Here is a 15,825-nt window from a genome sequence, read left to right on the forward strand (position 1 = left end):
GTTTAAATTCAGAATTTTCCCCATAACAAAATAGTACTACTATGTATAAGATTCATAATTATTGCCATTTCTACATTTTTAGTTACAACCAATTGGGCATCTTTTTGATATCACAAAATCCCAACCTCAATACCATAATTTTATATTTATTGAATGTAAATCCTTACATTAGTAATGTAATATAAAAACTTTCAAATAGATTGAACTTTTAAATGCATAATATGAACATTAAATTCATCGTATCTCAAGACACAGAAGTATTCAGTGCCAAAATTATTTCCAATATCAAGAAGGCAAACATATTATGCTATAATTACCACATTTTCTATCAGAGTTTCAAAGGTAAGACTGAATATTCAGAATTAATAACAATATGTTCTTCTTCCCTCTGGAAACTAGATGAATCAATGAACTCATAGTTCTTATTCCTTGTCTCAGTATTCTTACTTGAAAATCAGTAGCCAGCTTTCCCCAAGTTAAGACAATTACAAAGGTTGCACTGGTTAACTGAACTACAAAATACCAGGGCTAGAGTTTCAACTGAGTGTCAAAAGATTCCAGAAAGGCAAGCTCCGTGTCCTCAAGCTGATTACTTTCAAATGAACTATAGAATTACCAAAAGGCTTGATCCTGGAGTATGAGAGACGTTATGAAGCCAAAAAAGTCAAGCATAATTTTTCCACAGTTTAGTACAGAAATAGCATGCCACTTATTCATTATTACAGTTGAACAGCTAGAGTGGCAAAAAAAAAAAAAAAGCCCTTTTTCTTATAAGCCCTTGAATACTGTTTCTAACATAGGCTGTAGTGGTTACTACATACATGATAGTAATTATAGATAGCATATTTCTTCCCATAGCCTCATCAGCTTGCCTATGCTGAATGAGAACTAAGGGAGCTCAAGGATATTTTGATATATTAAACATAATTGTCATCAACATTATTTGATGATTAATGTATAATATCTACGTAATAGAAAAACATATGAATTCAGACATTCTCAAGAATATCTAGGATATGTGTATTGCCTTCAGGCTTTTGGTAAAGAATAAAATTGATCTTGCTAGTTTATTTGACATTGGCTGTAGTTCCTGGCGATTATGCAAAACGCTAGAATTTATTTAAGCAATGGAAATATATGAAATGTGTTTTTCAAGAAAATTACAAGTTTCAAGTTTTGTAAAATACCTACACACCGATATATGACTTGAAAGCTTGGTGTAAAGTATCAAATGTAAATGCTGACTGTATTAGCATTGTAAATAATCCATAGTAATTGTATAAAATAACAAAAATGGCTTACACAGTATGAAAAAAAACTATTTTAAAGGTTTGGTTTCTAATTTAATAATAACTCTAGCAGGTACACACTTGTCCAATTGCTAGTGTTTATTGTCCTTGATGGAGGGTAAACTGTTTCTATATAAGTAATACTTGATTTTTATAATGTCCCTGAAATAGTTACATAGCCATGCAAATGAAAATATTTAGAGTTTCTTTTCAGTGCTTTGTGACTTCTCATGGTACCTTAGATCTTCACTGGTTAAGAAAGTAAGGGATAAGGATACTATTTTACTTATGTTGTACAGTAAAACATGTTTCCCACCAAAAATGCAGTCTGTTAAAATATATTTATAAAGTGACCTCCAAGATAAGCCAGGTTTAACGTCCATTTACAACATTTAGACTTTAGAGGCCACCCTTGAAGCTGAAGAACTCGGGAGCTAGCAGCATTCAAAGAATATCAACACCAGTTATTCTTTTGCCAGAAAAGATCACTAGTTACAATATTAGGCAGGTGCTGCTGTTTCAACATATCTTGCCAGATGTTGGGGTAACACGTTTGCTCAGGGCCCAAATTTGGCTTCCTATGTGGCGGCATGACCGGCCACTACTAAGAGGTGGGCAAGTCCATGAACGCATCCAGTGATAATTTCTATATTTATAGAAAGCCAGAACATGTGTAGATAATCACACAATTAGATATTTATGTAGTGCCAGATTTTATGAATACGAGAATTTGTTAATTAGCACAAGGACTAATCATTAAAATTCAAAAATAGATAAATAAACAGGAATGCCATTTATTTGTTAACATTTCATGGGGAAAGTATGCAGCTGCTATCCTTTTGATGAATATAGGCTTCTGGAGATAAAAATGTGCAGAATAAAAAATATCTGCAATTTTTGAAACCCTAATGAGTAAAATTCAATAAATCACTATATAGCCTTTACAGTAAAAATAATCATAGTAATTTAAGTTAAAAAAAAAAAAAGAAAAAGTTTAAACTGGCAATGCTTAGCATTTGAATTATATGGTCTGGTATTCCTTTTTTTCTTTTTGAGACAGAGTCTTGCTCTGTCACCAGGCTGGAGTACAGTGGCACAATCTTGGCTCACTCCACCTCCCAGGTTCAAGGGATTCTCCTGCCTCAGCCTCCCGAGTAGCTAGGACTACAGGCGTGTGCCACCACGCCCAGGTAATTTTTGTATTTTCTTCACTAAAGATGGGGTTTCACCATGTTTTACTAGAGATGGGGTTTCACCATGTCGGCCAGGATAGTCACGATATCCTGACTTCGTGATCTGCCCACCTCGGCCTCCCAAAGTGCCCTATTTTTTTTTTTTTTTTTTTTAATCTACTGTTTGGTCCTTTTCAAAGAGCCAAAGCTGATTTTCATCAGATAGGAGTTAAAAAGCACACACACATCACTCAGTACCAAATTGTTTTAGCTACAGGGCATGGCAAAGCATGAAATAACTTCTTTAGAGCACTTCCTCATGTGGTGTGTGAGATAACTGTCTGCTCCAACATTAAAATGAAACACACTGTGACCTTGGGGATCTAAATAGGCAGATATCATGTGCTGATAGGAAGAGCCCACTCTAACCAATAAGGCTGATTAATGAATTTTTCTGGCACTCTGTAGCGCTCCTGTGACGCAAGCCTTTCAGCTTTCCAAATCCCTATACAGCAGAGTACAGTGGTTTTAAGTTTATTTATGTACATTTTATAATGTCCTTCTGTATTTAGATTGTGACAGTCCCTTCCAGAAAAGGCTAAGATTATTTTTCATACTAAAAATATTTTAGATCTACTGAAGGTTAAGAATTATAATGCAAAAGAAAACATAGACACATTCTATAAATTAAACCAAACATAAAAATGACTACATTATTATTTGCTTTTATTCTTGCTAGAAGGTTAAAGGAAATTTTCATTTTCTCTTGAAACTCTCTCCATTTTTTGTTTGCTTGTGGTTAACATATACATAAAGTGAAATTTTTAAAAATACTGTATCTGGAAAGAAGCTGTGATGTATTTATCCATACATGTATGCCTTCGTGTCATACATGTACACGTATGCACAGATATCGCCACATATATGTGTGTACAGAAAAAGAGAATGACTGATCAAGACATAGATAAAAGATTTCTATTGATAAAAACAGTAGAATTTTATATGGTCCTCACAAAGCTAACATAGAAAATGACAGGTGCATGAGACATGCACAGTTTTAACATACAGTATTAGTTTTGAAACAAATTTTTGGGTCACAGTCGGAAATGGCATGAAGTATATATAAAATTGTATTTGATAAACAAAATTATTGTGTACCATATTAACATAAAAGACTCCCCTAAAGTTCCCCTTAGACCTTAGGGAAAAAAAATCTGACGAGACCTGATTGAGCGTACTTAGTATTTGTACTACTCTTGGCCAAAGCCAGCCTATCCAGTTTAAAAAAACAGTTCAGGCAAGATAAGCAAAATGAAAGTCTCAGAATAAATTTTTTAAAAGAAGAGGTAAAAAAGTCTTTCAGCACAAAAGTTCATCACTTTCCTGAAATAATGGATTTTTAATAAACATTTTACTAGGTTTGAACCTTGAGAATGTGTTTGGGAATCTGCTCTAGTGTCCCAGGTGGGTTAAGAATATTGCTTTATGGACTTCTTTGTGTTGTCAGAGAGGCCTAATGGAATTAAGGGGGGAAAAAGTCTGCCACTTCTATTAAATAAATAATTTATTACAAAAAGATGATTGTTATTATCAAAGATCTCTACAGATCAGCATCCATTTTCTAACATTGCTCTGTATATGCCGAAACATTTGCGTGTCTATGTGACTCAAATTTTATCAAATGAATAGCAGTTTTACTTTGACAAATCTGAAATAAAATTCCAATAAGAAGTCCATTTCAAATGGATCTTATTAAAATAATCCTTTCAATTTTGAAGAACACTATTCTGGGAAAACTCTTCAACAATGTCTGCTAGTTTGAAACGTAACTTTTCCCACTATAAAAGGAAAAAAGAAATAAAGGAAAAGAAAGCACCACAAAACTGTATTTGAAATAAAAAATATATTATTTATGCTCCCCAAAATGTTAAATGAATACTTACAGTTGTTGTGCAAGATGGCCTGATATACTTCATAGCTTCCACTTTGTAAAAAGATGGCCAGCCCTTCACTCCACCCTCCCCAAGCATAAATAAACAGTAACATACTAAAAGGAAACTGTCCTAGGATAAAAACTGGTTGTTAGGAAAGTTCGCATTCTTACTAACCAAAGTGATATTCCTATAAATGTAAAAGCCCATCTGCAAAATAAAAGTTAGAAAACAGAATACCTTATTTGTTTAAAAATACATCCCCCAGATGCAATGTCTCTATGTGTGTGATGACAAAAGTAATTACTCAATTCTTACCCACCCTCAGCAACTACCCCTCAACTTATGTCCAATGGCATTAAATAAACATGCTGGCAAAAAGTATTCAACCTGCTTCAAGAATTTAAACTGTAAATATGGACTTTAAACTTCAACATAAAACAAAGAACAAGAGTCTCACTTTAGTAATACCCACACTGGCAATGCAGCTAAAACTCATTGGCAAATAACTAACAAAACCGAGTTAGCAATAAATAAGGACAACATGATATATAGACAGACAGATGGAATTGCATAAACAGACAAGAAAAGCAAAGAGACAAACATACGGAAGGGTCTGTTTTAAAAGAGTGAAAGATTCTGATTTATTTGGTACTTTAGTGAGAAAAATAGATTTGTTTGTAATTATTTTTAAAGTAACAAAACTGAATCACAAGGGCACACCCCTAAGTAAGTAGGAAGAAAATTAGTAAAGGGTAGGCCTCCTACAGATGTTCTAAATTTTAAGCTAGCACTAGCTCTGTCAAACTTAAATCTGCAAATTAAAATTCAAGGAGGAAAGAATAAAGGCATTGGGGGCTAAAGGAGATGACAGAGGGGGCATTGAGGAAGCAGGATTTTTTTTTTTTTTTTAAGAAAGTTGTCTGCCCTACCTTCTTCCCCAGCGCTGAGTTTCTCTTCTTATAATCGGTGTCTCCCTGGAAGTACAGTGTGAGTGGTAATGACTGCCTGCCTCCCTAATGAGTCCATTTTCCTGCTCTTGATGTTGTGTATATACACACACTGCAACCTACCTTACAAACCACAGAGACGGGAAGAGAGAGAGAGAGCAAGAGAGAGGAGGGAGGGGGGAAGAGAGGGAGAGAGAGACAGAGACAGAGCAAGCGAGTAAGAGAGAGAGAAGAGGAGAGAGAGAGAGAGAGAAAGAAAAACAGAAAGAAACAGAGAGAAAGGCACAGACAAAGCCCTCCTACCAGACAGCAGACAGCTCTCCTTCCCCTATCCAGCAAAATGCAACTCGTCTAATGCAGCAACAGGTTCAGTATTGCCAGACTAACAGAGTGAAAAAGGTATATTCTCTATACCATTATTGCTTGCAAATAAACAGTTTAAGAGCAGCTGGCTCCACCTTCTTTATTTATGCTCCATTATGAGGAATGTATTGTTTCAGTTCTAGCAGTACATGTAATTATCATAAATACATTTTTTGCATATAAGCAGGAAATAGTGAAATGCACAGCTTATTTATGCAATCTTTTAAATTTATTTTTTAATGTGAGAAAAATGTGAACAAATCAGCTCTGACAAAAGCCTAGTAATGATTTTAAAGTCAGAGCAGTCTTAAAGGAGGCTCTGTAAGAAACAGACTCCACACAATAGGAAAACTAATCTCAGACGAAACTGATAACTGCAAAGAAGAAATCATGGCTCAGTTAATAAATCAAAACCATATACAAAATTGCAGACTTACAAAATTACAGACCAAAACAGAATTAAGCTTAATTAAGTAACTAATAGGCTAGGACCCTAGAAGAAGGGAGACTGGCTTCTCATTTGAAGCATCTAGCTGTACAAACATCACAATGCAATGTACTCTGTGTGAACAGGTGCAATGCGTATAGTATATAGTGGTACAACGACAGAAATAAATCCCAGAAGAAGCTACCATCACAATCAGGATAAGATTTCATAGAATATAGGACTGAAACTACAGCAGTTACCCTTAATCTTTTATTAGGAGGGAAAAATAAAAATAATTGATGCTCCTAAATAAACTTGCCTTAAAAGATTAAAAAAAAAAACACAACAGTTTTTCTTTGTCTAATACTTCTAACCAGATTTTTCTTATATTCTAGTTCCAAAATTACGCTATTATTATACTCCTCACCTCATCACATGCTTCCCACCCACTTTCCCCATTCCCAGGTGCCCTTTCTCCTGTAAGTGATATATTTGCAGCTATAGAATTACAAACATCAAAAAACAGAACTAGTTTTAAGCCACTCTCCTCATCCCCCAATTTTTAAAAACTAGACTCTACTTGATGAGTCATATCTCCTTCTAGCACTATATCTATCTAGACACCCATCTCCCTTAATATATTTCTATACAGTTTGGCTGTGTGTGATTTAGATGGGACTTAAGAACATTAAAATAGAGGTAAAATTTTCTAAAGAATATTTACACACAAATAAGAAATATAAGTGCATTTGACTTATTCAAACCCTGCGTTTCGGTAACAATAATCCTAAGTATATTAATTGTAAAAATCATCCTTTGTATGTGGTTTTGTGTATTAACATGCTTCAAAAATTAGAATATGTCTCTCTGCATAAACAAAACTACCTTGAAACAAAAGCTTCAATTCCTTTGTTTAAAAAATAATCAGTTTTCCATTAAAAATCAAATAACTCTTTCAATACATAACTTATAGATCAACTGTATCTTCACCTTATTCACAAAAATCTTTAAGAATGTCAAATAAATTTTGGGTCATGTTTAGAATACAGATCAATATTGCTTTAGCTATTTTCAGGGTGGATAACCTACAGCACAGACATCAGAATGCAATACATTATACAAACTATCCTGGAAAAATTTCTAGTAAGAAACTAAGAGTCCAGACCACTCTTGTCTCATTGTAATCCAACAATTCAACCTCTCTAGTGCTGCAGTAGTATATTATCCTCCCAAGGGTGGATGATTAAGCAGAGACAGACACACACTAAAAATGATTTAACAGTCCCCGACTTCAGGTCACCTGTCTGTAGAGAAACTTTTCCAAAATATATTTAGTGTGCCCAAGGTACCAGCATGTATCTCCTCCTCACTATTTGGCCTGGCAGCTCTGCTTTTCTACTATTGCCCTATTGTTTCTCCGAAGATTTATTAAAATGTATTAAGAAAAATGTCAATTAAAAAACACATAAACCTCAGAGTTTGACAGATGGATTTGAATTAGATATTTGTATTTTCTGAATTTTTAAAATAAGGTTCTGGGTATTTTATTTTGTTTCATTTTGTTTTCATTAAAGAAGAAGACAGTATTTGATTTCTACCAGCAGGAATCAAAAGGAATATAATGGACCATGAAGGCTCTTTTCTAAAAAACAACCTGAGAGCTAAATTTAAAAGGAAAACAAATCTTTTCCCTTAGTGAAAAATGAGACCGGGCACAGTGGCTCACACCTGTAATCCCAGCACTTTGGGAGGCCAAGGCAGGCAGATCACAAGGTTAGGAGTTCGAGACCAGACTGGCCAACATGGTGAAACCCTGTCTCTACTAAAAATACAAAAATTAGCTGGGGGTGGTAGCACGTGCCTCTAGTCCCAGGTACTCGGGAGACTGAGGCAGGAGAATAGACTGAATCCAGGAGGTGGAGGCTGCAGTGAGCCAAGATCACGCCACTGCACTCCAGTCTGGGCAACAGAGCAAGACTCTGTCTCAAAAAAAAAAAAAAGAAAGAAAGAAAGAAGAAGAAGAAGAAGAAGAGGAGGAAGAGGAAGAAGAAAAATGTACAACACCTCAAAACTTTTCCCATGTCTGTACATTTTACTAGATTCAAAGCACAGCAAGTGGACTTACTGGAATTCAAGATATACTTTCCCTAGTTGGGACTGGAGACAATGAGAACTGAAGAAATCATTGTAATTGACTACCATACTATAAAAGTTATAAAGTTATTAAATTAAATTGCTTCATTTTTTGATATGTCATGGGGCAATTTGGTTCTGTAGAAAGATCCTAAAGTGAAAGTTAAAAACTGGTTCTATCCTAACTAGATTCAATTCAATCCCAATCAAAATTCCAGAAAATTATTTTGTGGATAAGAACTCACTGATTCTAAAATTTATATGGAGAGGCAAAAGACTCAAAATAACCAACATAATATTGAAAGAGAAGAACAAAGTTGGACAAATGAAACTACCAAACTTCAGGACTTACTGTAAAGCTACAGTAATCAAGAATGTGTGGTAATGGCAAAAGAACAGACACAGCAGATCAATGGAACAAAATAGCCCAGGAGAAGGCCCACATATGTATAGTCAACTGATCTTTGACTTAAAAGGAAAGGCAATACAATGGAGCAAAGACAGTATTTCCAACAAGTGGTGATGGAACGAATGGACATCTACATGAAAAATAAATAAATCTAGACACAGACTTTACACTCTTCACAAAAATTAACTCAAAATGGATGGATCATAAACCTAAATGTAAAATGCAAAACTCTAAGACTCCTAAATAGGAAAAAATCTGGATAACTCTGAGTTTCACAATGACTATTTTAGATACAACACCAAAGACACAATCCATGAAAGCAATAATTGATAAGCTGGATTTCATTAAAATTTAAAAGTTGTGCTCTGCAAAAGATACTGTAAACGTAATGAAAAGACAAGCCACAGACTGGAAGAAAATATTTGCAAAAGATGTATCTCATAAAGGACTGTTATCTAAAACATGCAAAGAATTCTTAAAACTCAACAATCAGAAAATATTATAACCTGATTAAAAATTGGTCAAAGACTTTAACAGTCACCTCACCAAAGAAGATATACAGATGGCAAATAATATATGAAAGGGGCTCCATATTATATGTCATTGGGGAAATGCATATTAAAAATAACAGCGACATCCCACTACACACGTAATAGAATGGCCCAAACTCACAGCAATGACAACATCAAATGATGATGAGGATGTGGAGCAACAGGAACTCTCATTCATTATTGGTAGGAATGAAAAATGGTCCAGTCACTTTGGAAGACAGTTTGGCAATTTCTTACAAAACTAAACACATATACAATCCAGCCATTGCAGTGGTTGGTATTTATGCAAAGGAATTGAAAACTTATGCCCACACAAAAACCTACACACAGATGTTTATAGTAACTTTATTCATAATTGCCAATACTTGGAAGAAATTAATATACCCATTAGTAGATGAATGGATAAATTATGGTACATCCAGGCAGTGAAATACTATTTAGTGCTAAAAAGAAATGAGATATCAAGCCATGAAAAGACATGTAGGAAACTTAAATACATATTACTAAGTGAAAGAAGTCAATCTGAAAAGATTGCCTTCTATACACTGTATGTATCTATACACGTATGATTTCAACTATATGACATTCTGAAAAGGCAAAACCACGGAGACAGCAAGAACTCACTGTTTGCAAGAGTTTAGGGTACAGAGAGGGATGAACAGAAGAACACAGGATTTTCAAGGCAGTGAAACTACTTTGTATAATACAATAGTGACAGATACACATCATTATTTTCAAACCCACAGAAGGCACAACACCCCAAGAGTGAACCTTAATGTAAACTATGGGCCTGGAGTATTAATATGTCAAAGATGGCTTATCATATGTAACAAATATATGACTCTGGTGGGGATATTGATGACAGGGGAGGCTGTGCATGTGTGAAGGCAGTGGGTATATGAGAAATCTCTGTACCTCCCCATCAATTTTACTATGAAACTAAAATTACTCTAAAAAAATAAAGTCTATTAAACAATAAATCAAAAGAAAATTGGTTCTGGCCCCAGCATTGCCACAAATAGCTTGCATACCCTGGGCAAGTCATGCAACCATCCTGAGTTTCAGTTTCTTCCTATGCTAAAAATAATAAATTTAACAGGATGGAATTGAACAGCGTATCATAATAATAGTTATTATAGCCAATGCTTAAGTGCTTACTATGTGCCAGGAACTGTTCTAAGTACTTTTTATTTCTTAACTCTTTAAAGCCTAACAATTACCCTATGATGTAGGAATTATTTTTAGTCTCATTTTCAAGACGAAGAAAAAGAGAGATTAAGTGACTTGCCTGAGATCACATAGCATAATAATAATAATAGGATTTGAACCCAGCCTGTCTAGCTTAGAGTTTATGTGCTTAATCCCTATACCATACTGTTTTACCCAATACCTAAAGATAGTTAAGGCCCCATCCAGCCATAAGATTCTGTGGTTGTGAGTCAAATCCAGTAAGTCCTGATGATTTCTTATTCCATCTGGCTTACTAACACAGAATAGTGAAAATTTGCTGTTCAATACCCATAGCTCTCAATACATTTGGTTTAATGGTACAGCAACTCCATCTAAAATACATACTCTATCATGCATTCTTAAAGGTTGCATAGTTCAAGATTCAAATATCTAATAGTAATGCAAATAATTGTTTAAAGAACTAAATAATAAACACAATAAAACATTTCCTATTTTCTATAGGCTGAGAAAGGAATGAAAAAAGCAAGAATTCAATTGTAAAGGATTGGTGTATTCTATGGGTTTTGTTTGTATGTTTGTTTTCTGAGACAAAGTCTCGCTCTGTCGCCCAGGCAAGAGTGCAGTGGTGCAATCTCAGCTCACTGCAATCTTCGCCTCCCCAGTTCACGCGATTCTTCTGCCTCAGTCTCCTGACTAGCTGGAATTACAGGTGCAGGCCATCATGCCCAGCTAATTTTTGTGTTTTTAGTAGAGACGGGATTTCACCATGTTGGTCAGGCTGGTCTCAAACTCCTGACCTCGTGATCCACTCGCCTCAGCCTCCCAAAGCGCTGGGATTACAGGCGTGAGCCACCACACCCAGAGAGGAAAAGTCTGGGATTAGTGGGTCAAAATGAGTAAGTGCTACACTAAGTAAATGACTTTGCCATTGAGGACACCACCATAAAGTTAATTGTATGTGGCGTAATTAGACAATAGTTCTTTTTTTTCTTCTTCTTCTTTTTTTTTAGACCAAGTCTCACTCTGTCGCCCAGGTTGGACTGCAGTGGCGCAATCTCAGCTCACTGCAAGCTCCGCCTCCCAGGTTCACGCCATTCTCCTGCCTCAGCCTCCCAAGTAGCTGGGACTACAGGCGCCCGTTACCACGCCCAGCTAATTTTTTGTATTTTTAGTAGAAACGGGGTTTCACCGTGTTAGCCAGGATGGTCTGGATCTTCTGACCTAGTGATCTGCCCGCCTCAGCCTCCCAAATTGCTGGGATTACAGGCATGAGTCACTGCACCCGGCCCATTAGGCAATAATACTTAACCTTGGTCATCTGTTTTAAAATTGTATCCCATCGGGCCCAAGGACAACAGTAGGCCAGGAGTACCATCCTTAAATGGGAAGAGATGTATATCTAATTTAAATTCTAATCAACAAATGTTTAAATTTAAAACTAAAATAAAGTATTACATGTAAACTATGTAACTGGAAGTACAGTTATTATGGCTGGAGGATTTTATATGCCTCTCCTCCCTACTAGACTAAGAGACTCCCTCCCCACCATCGCCACCTTCTTCCCCTCTGCCCCCGAGAACAGAGGCCCTACTTATTAAGCTTTGTTGGTCTAGCATCTGGCAGTACACCTGTAATATAACTGAAGCTCAAAAAAGTTTTCTTGAATGAATGAATGACTAAACAACAGTACATAGCGTTTATAAACCTTGGTTAATTGAAAACCAATAAATCTGAGATATAAGGATGATATACACAAGTAAACAGCGCTTTGAAAAATGTATTAAGTCACACATTAAACATATCCTTATCTTAAGATCTTGTGACAAAAATAGAAAAAGTAATCTTCAACTTTGCTGTATGCTTGAAAGAATTTCACAATAAAAAGTTTGATAAGGCTGGTTGCAGTGGCTCACGCCTGTAATCTCAGCACTTCGGGAGGCCAAGATAGAAGGGTCACTTGAATCTAGGAGTTAGAGACCAGCCTGGACAATATACTGAGACCGCATGTCTATAAAAAAATCAGCCGTGTGTGATGGCATGCCCCTGTAGTCCTAGCTACTTGGGAGGCTGAGGTGAGAGGATTTCTTGAGCCCAGGAGGTCAAAGCAGCAGTGAGCTAGTCAGACTGTGTCAAAAAAAAAAAAAAAAGTTTGATAAAAAAGGTAGTCATATCTCACACCACTCAGAATGGGGATTATTAAAAAGTCAAGAAACAACAGATGCTGGCGAGGCTGTGGAGAAATAGCAACGCTTTTACACTGTTGGCGGGAATGTAAATTAGTTCAACCATTTTGGAAAACAGTGTGGTGATTCCTCAAGGATCTAGAACCAGAAATGCCCTCTGACCCCACAATCCCATTACTGGGTATATACCCAAAGGAATATAAATCATTCTACTATAAAGATACATGCACACGTATGTTTACTGCAGCACTATTTACAATAGCAAAGACATGGAACCAACCAAAATGCCCACCAATAATAGACTGGATAAAGAAAATGTCATACATATACATCATGGAATACTATGCAGCCATTAAAAGGAATGAGATCATGTGCTTTGCAGCGACATGGATGAATCTGGAAGACATCATCCTCAGCAAACTAACACAGGAATAGAAAACACCGCACGTTCTCACTCACACGTGGGAGCTGAACAATGAGAACACATGGACACAGGGAGGGGAGCAACACACACCAGGGCCTGTAGGAGGGTGTGGGAACGAGAGGAGGGGCAGCATCAGGACAAATAGCTAATGCATGTGGGGCTTAAAACGTAGATGATGGGTTGATAGATGCAGCAAACCATGATGGCACACATATACCTATGTAACAAATGTAGAGGTTCTGCACATGTATCCTGGAACTTAAAAAAAAAAAAAAAGATATTCCCATACAACTAGCAGAATTTCAATAAACATTATTTCTGAGAAGAAAATTCAGTTTCCCTTCACATTTCATTTATCTATTATTTCTTCACATCTATAACATAAGTGTTCGTAAAAACCTGAAGTTGGCTTCAGAGTACTTCATAGGAATGGAATTGTCCTCTTTGAGGAAAACATCTTGATAAGCTGCTGGAGTCAGAGAGTGAGGCATGAATAAGTCTTGTGGGGTTAAACTGTACTACATAAAAAATGAGTAACAATTTGAAGTTAGGGGAGCACAGAGATGAGAGGGAGGAAGAAGAGGAGTAATGGGAATTCCCAATGTAAACATGGACAGATTTATTTTAAGTAATGCCTAATAATAAATTCTGTGAAGCTTATGTTTTGTGATGCAAATACTCTCCTTCTCTCCAAACTTTCAGGAAAAGAAAATATATATTCTACAGTCTTATATAGTAGTAGAATGAACAATCAAAGAATGAAAAAATGAAGTTATTGCCTCACATTCACCCATATACTGTAGCCTTTATAATCACGGCAGTTTCCTAATAAGCCAGAAAATATTCCCACAGTTCCTCGGAGTGACGAGTGGTAGAGTGAACAGTGGCCAGTGAATAGTAAATAGCAAAGAGTAGAAAATCAAAAGTATCTTTAATATAGAATGACTCATTGATATGTGGATATGAGTCATTCACCCTTTTCCACAATTATAAAGGAGAAATATGACCATGGGGAAAAGTGGCATGGAGTTTAATATCTGAGTAAGATTATTATGCTATTATAGCTGTTGTTACTACTCCTATAAGCTGATCTTAAATGATATGAATATCTTTAGAAATTTAGAAGAGGGTACTTTTGTGACACAATCAATAAATGCTACATCAATGGATTACAAAACATAAAAATGTTATTTGTAATAACTCCCTGGCTCCAGAACAACGTATTAGACACATATACCATATGAACTCTTCTGCTGACTGCTCAATCCTCTCTACTAAACAATCTACAACGCCAGCAACTATCTTGAAAGTTTCCACATCTACGTAATTTACTTATATGTACAGTTTATATTTAATACAAAAGGAAAAGAAAGAGAAACTACAGAGTGCATTCTATAGGAAAAATAAAAGTCACTTTCATTTTCTATAGGAAAAATAAAAGATATAAAAGATGCATCTTAATTGCCATAGACGTTTGTCAAGCAGGTTGGTGAGATCCTTACTGTTTGGCCTGGTGAGGCTATACTCAAAAACTCAATAGTCTTCATATCTTTCCAATACACAAAAATTGCTACTATTAATAAGAATGCTTTCTTAAAAGTTATCTCTACTACATGTGTCAGAAACTCAGCCCAACATACACTTTCTCATTTAATCCCCCAACAGCATTGTAAGAAATCTCATTTTCAGATTATACATAAACAAAAAGAGGCCCAAAGACACATACCTAATAAGTAGCAAAGGTCGGGCCTAACATCTATCCAAATGGAATGTGTGAGGAATAGAAGGAGGGAATTTATAAAATTACTTTGAAAATTATCTAGAATAATACACTGGTAATATTAGGTAGAAAAAGAAGACTAATGATGGGGAACAGATTTGAAAGGATATATGTTCCCTAGATAATTTCAAAACTTAAATTTTGTATTTGTTTGAGGAAAAGTATATTAGGTATCTCAAAGTAAAATTTAAAGAAAGGATAATGGAAAAGACTAGTATATTAAAAAATAAATTTCAAAAACAACGAAAGAAAACATACCATGAACCAGTTTGATTAAAGAGTTGGAAACATTAGGCAGGGCACGGTAGCTCACGCCTGTAATCCCAGCACTTTGGGAGGCCGAGACGGGCAGACCACCTGAGGTCAAGAGTTCACGACCAGCCTGGCCAACATGGTGAAACCCCATCTCTACTGAAAATAGAAAAAAGTTAGGTGGGCGTGGTAGATATTACAGAATATTTGATAACATAAAATAATTAGATAATTAAATTCTGAACTTTTCCAGGCACTACATTTTTACTATTACCATTATTTTAAGTTACCTTAATAAGTATATAGAAATAAATAATAAATTAGAGAAGTTTTAGGTAGTGTTGAGTAGCAGTCAAAATATTTATAGCTCATAAGGAATGGGCACAGAAGAAATGTTACAATGACTAATCAAAACAGATGCTGGCTTTAAATACAGTGTGTATTCCCTGAATATCAACCCTAGCTTTAGGTATCAAATCAAAATCCATCTCTTAAAGTAAATCAAGAAAAGTTATATGTAGTTTTACCACTAAGTTCCTTCCCCTACTCTCAAGAAATTGATTCTCCAATAATTAAAAAGTATATGCTCCATCAGTAAAAAATATTTAAAACTCTACACAGATCACTGTCTGTTCTCAACTCCATTCCTATCTAAATTTTATATTATTACTAAAATTTTACGGCTCTTCCATATTTGGGTGTGTATTTTCTATTACTTTTTTGTGTTTAGATTTACCTTTTATTATTATTAATTATTATTATTATTATTA

At 35.4% G+C, this 15,825-nt stretch overlaps 1 protein-coding gene across 2 annotated transcripts in view; it reads right to left on the minus strand.

The window, feature by feature from the left end:
• ZBTB20 (zinc finger and BTB domain containing 20) overlaps positions 1 to 15,825 on the minus strand; it is an 816,082-nt gene that overhangs the window by 763,002 nt on the left and 37,255 nt on the right. The window contains exon 1 of one of the 2 annotated variants that reach the window (XM_011940600.1): positions 5,325 to 5,700. The exons of the other annotated variant lie outside the window; for it this stretch is intronic. The gene's annotated coding sequence lies outside the window, so the exon portion shown is untranslated. Of the gene's footprint in view, positions 1 to 5,324; positions 5,701 to 15,825 lie in introns of those variants that run through there. 2 annotated transcript variants of the gene reach the window in all.

Source organism: Colobus angolensis, unplaced genomic scaffold (assembly GCF_000951035.1).
Source record: "Colobus angolensis palliatus isolate OR3802 unplaced genomic scaffold, Cang.pa_1.0 Scaffold190, whole genome shotgun sequence".
Taxonomy (NCBI): domain Eukaryota; kingdom Metazoa; phylum Chordata; class Mammalia; order Primates; family Cercopithecidae; genus Colobus; species Colobus angolensis.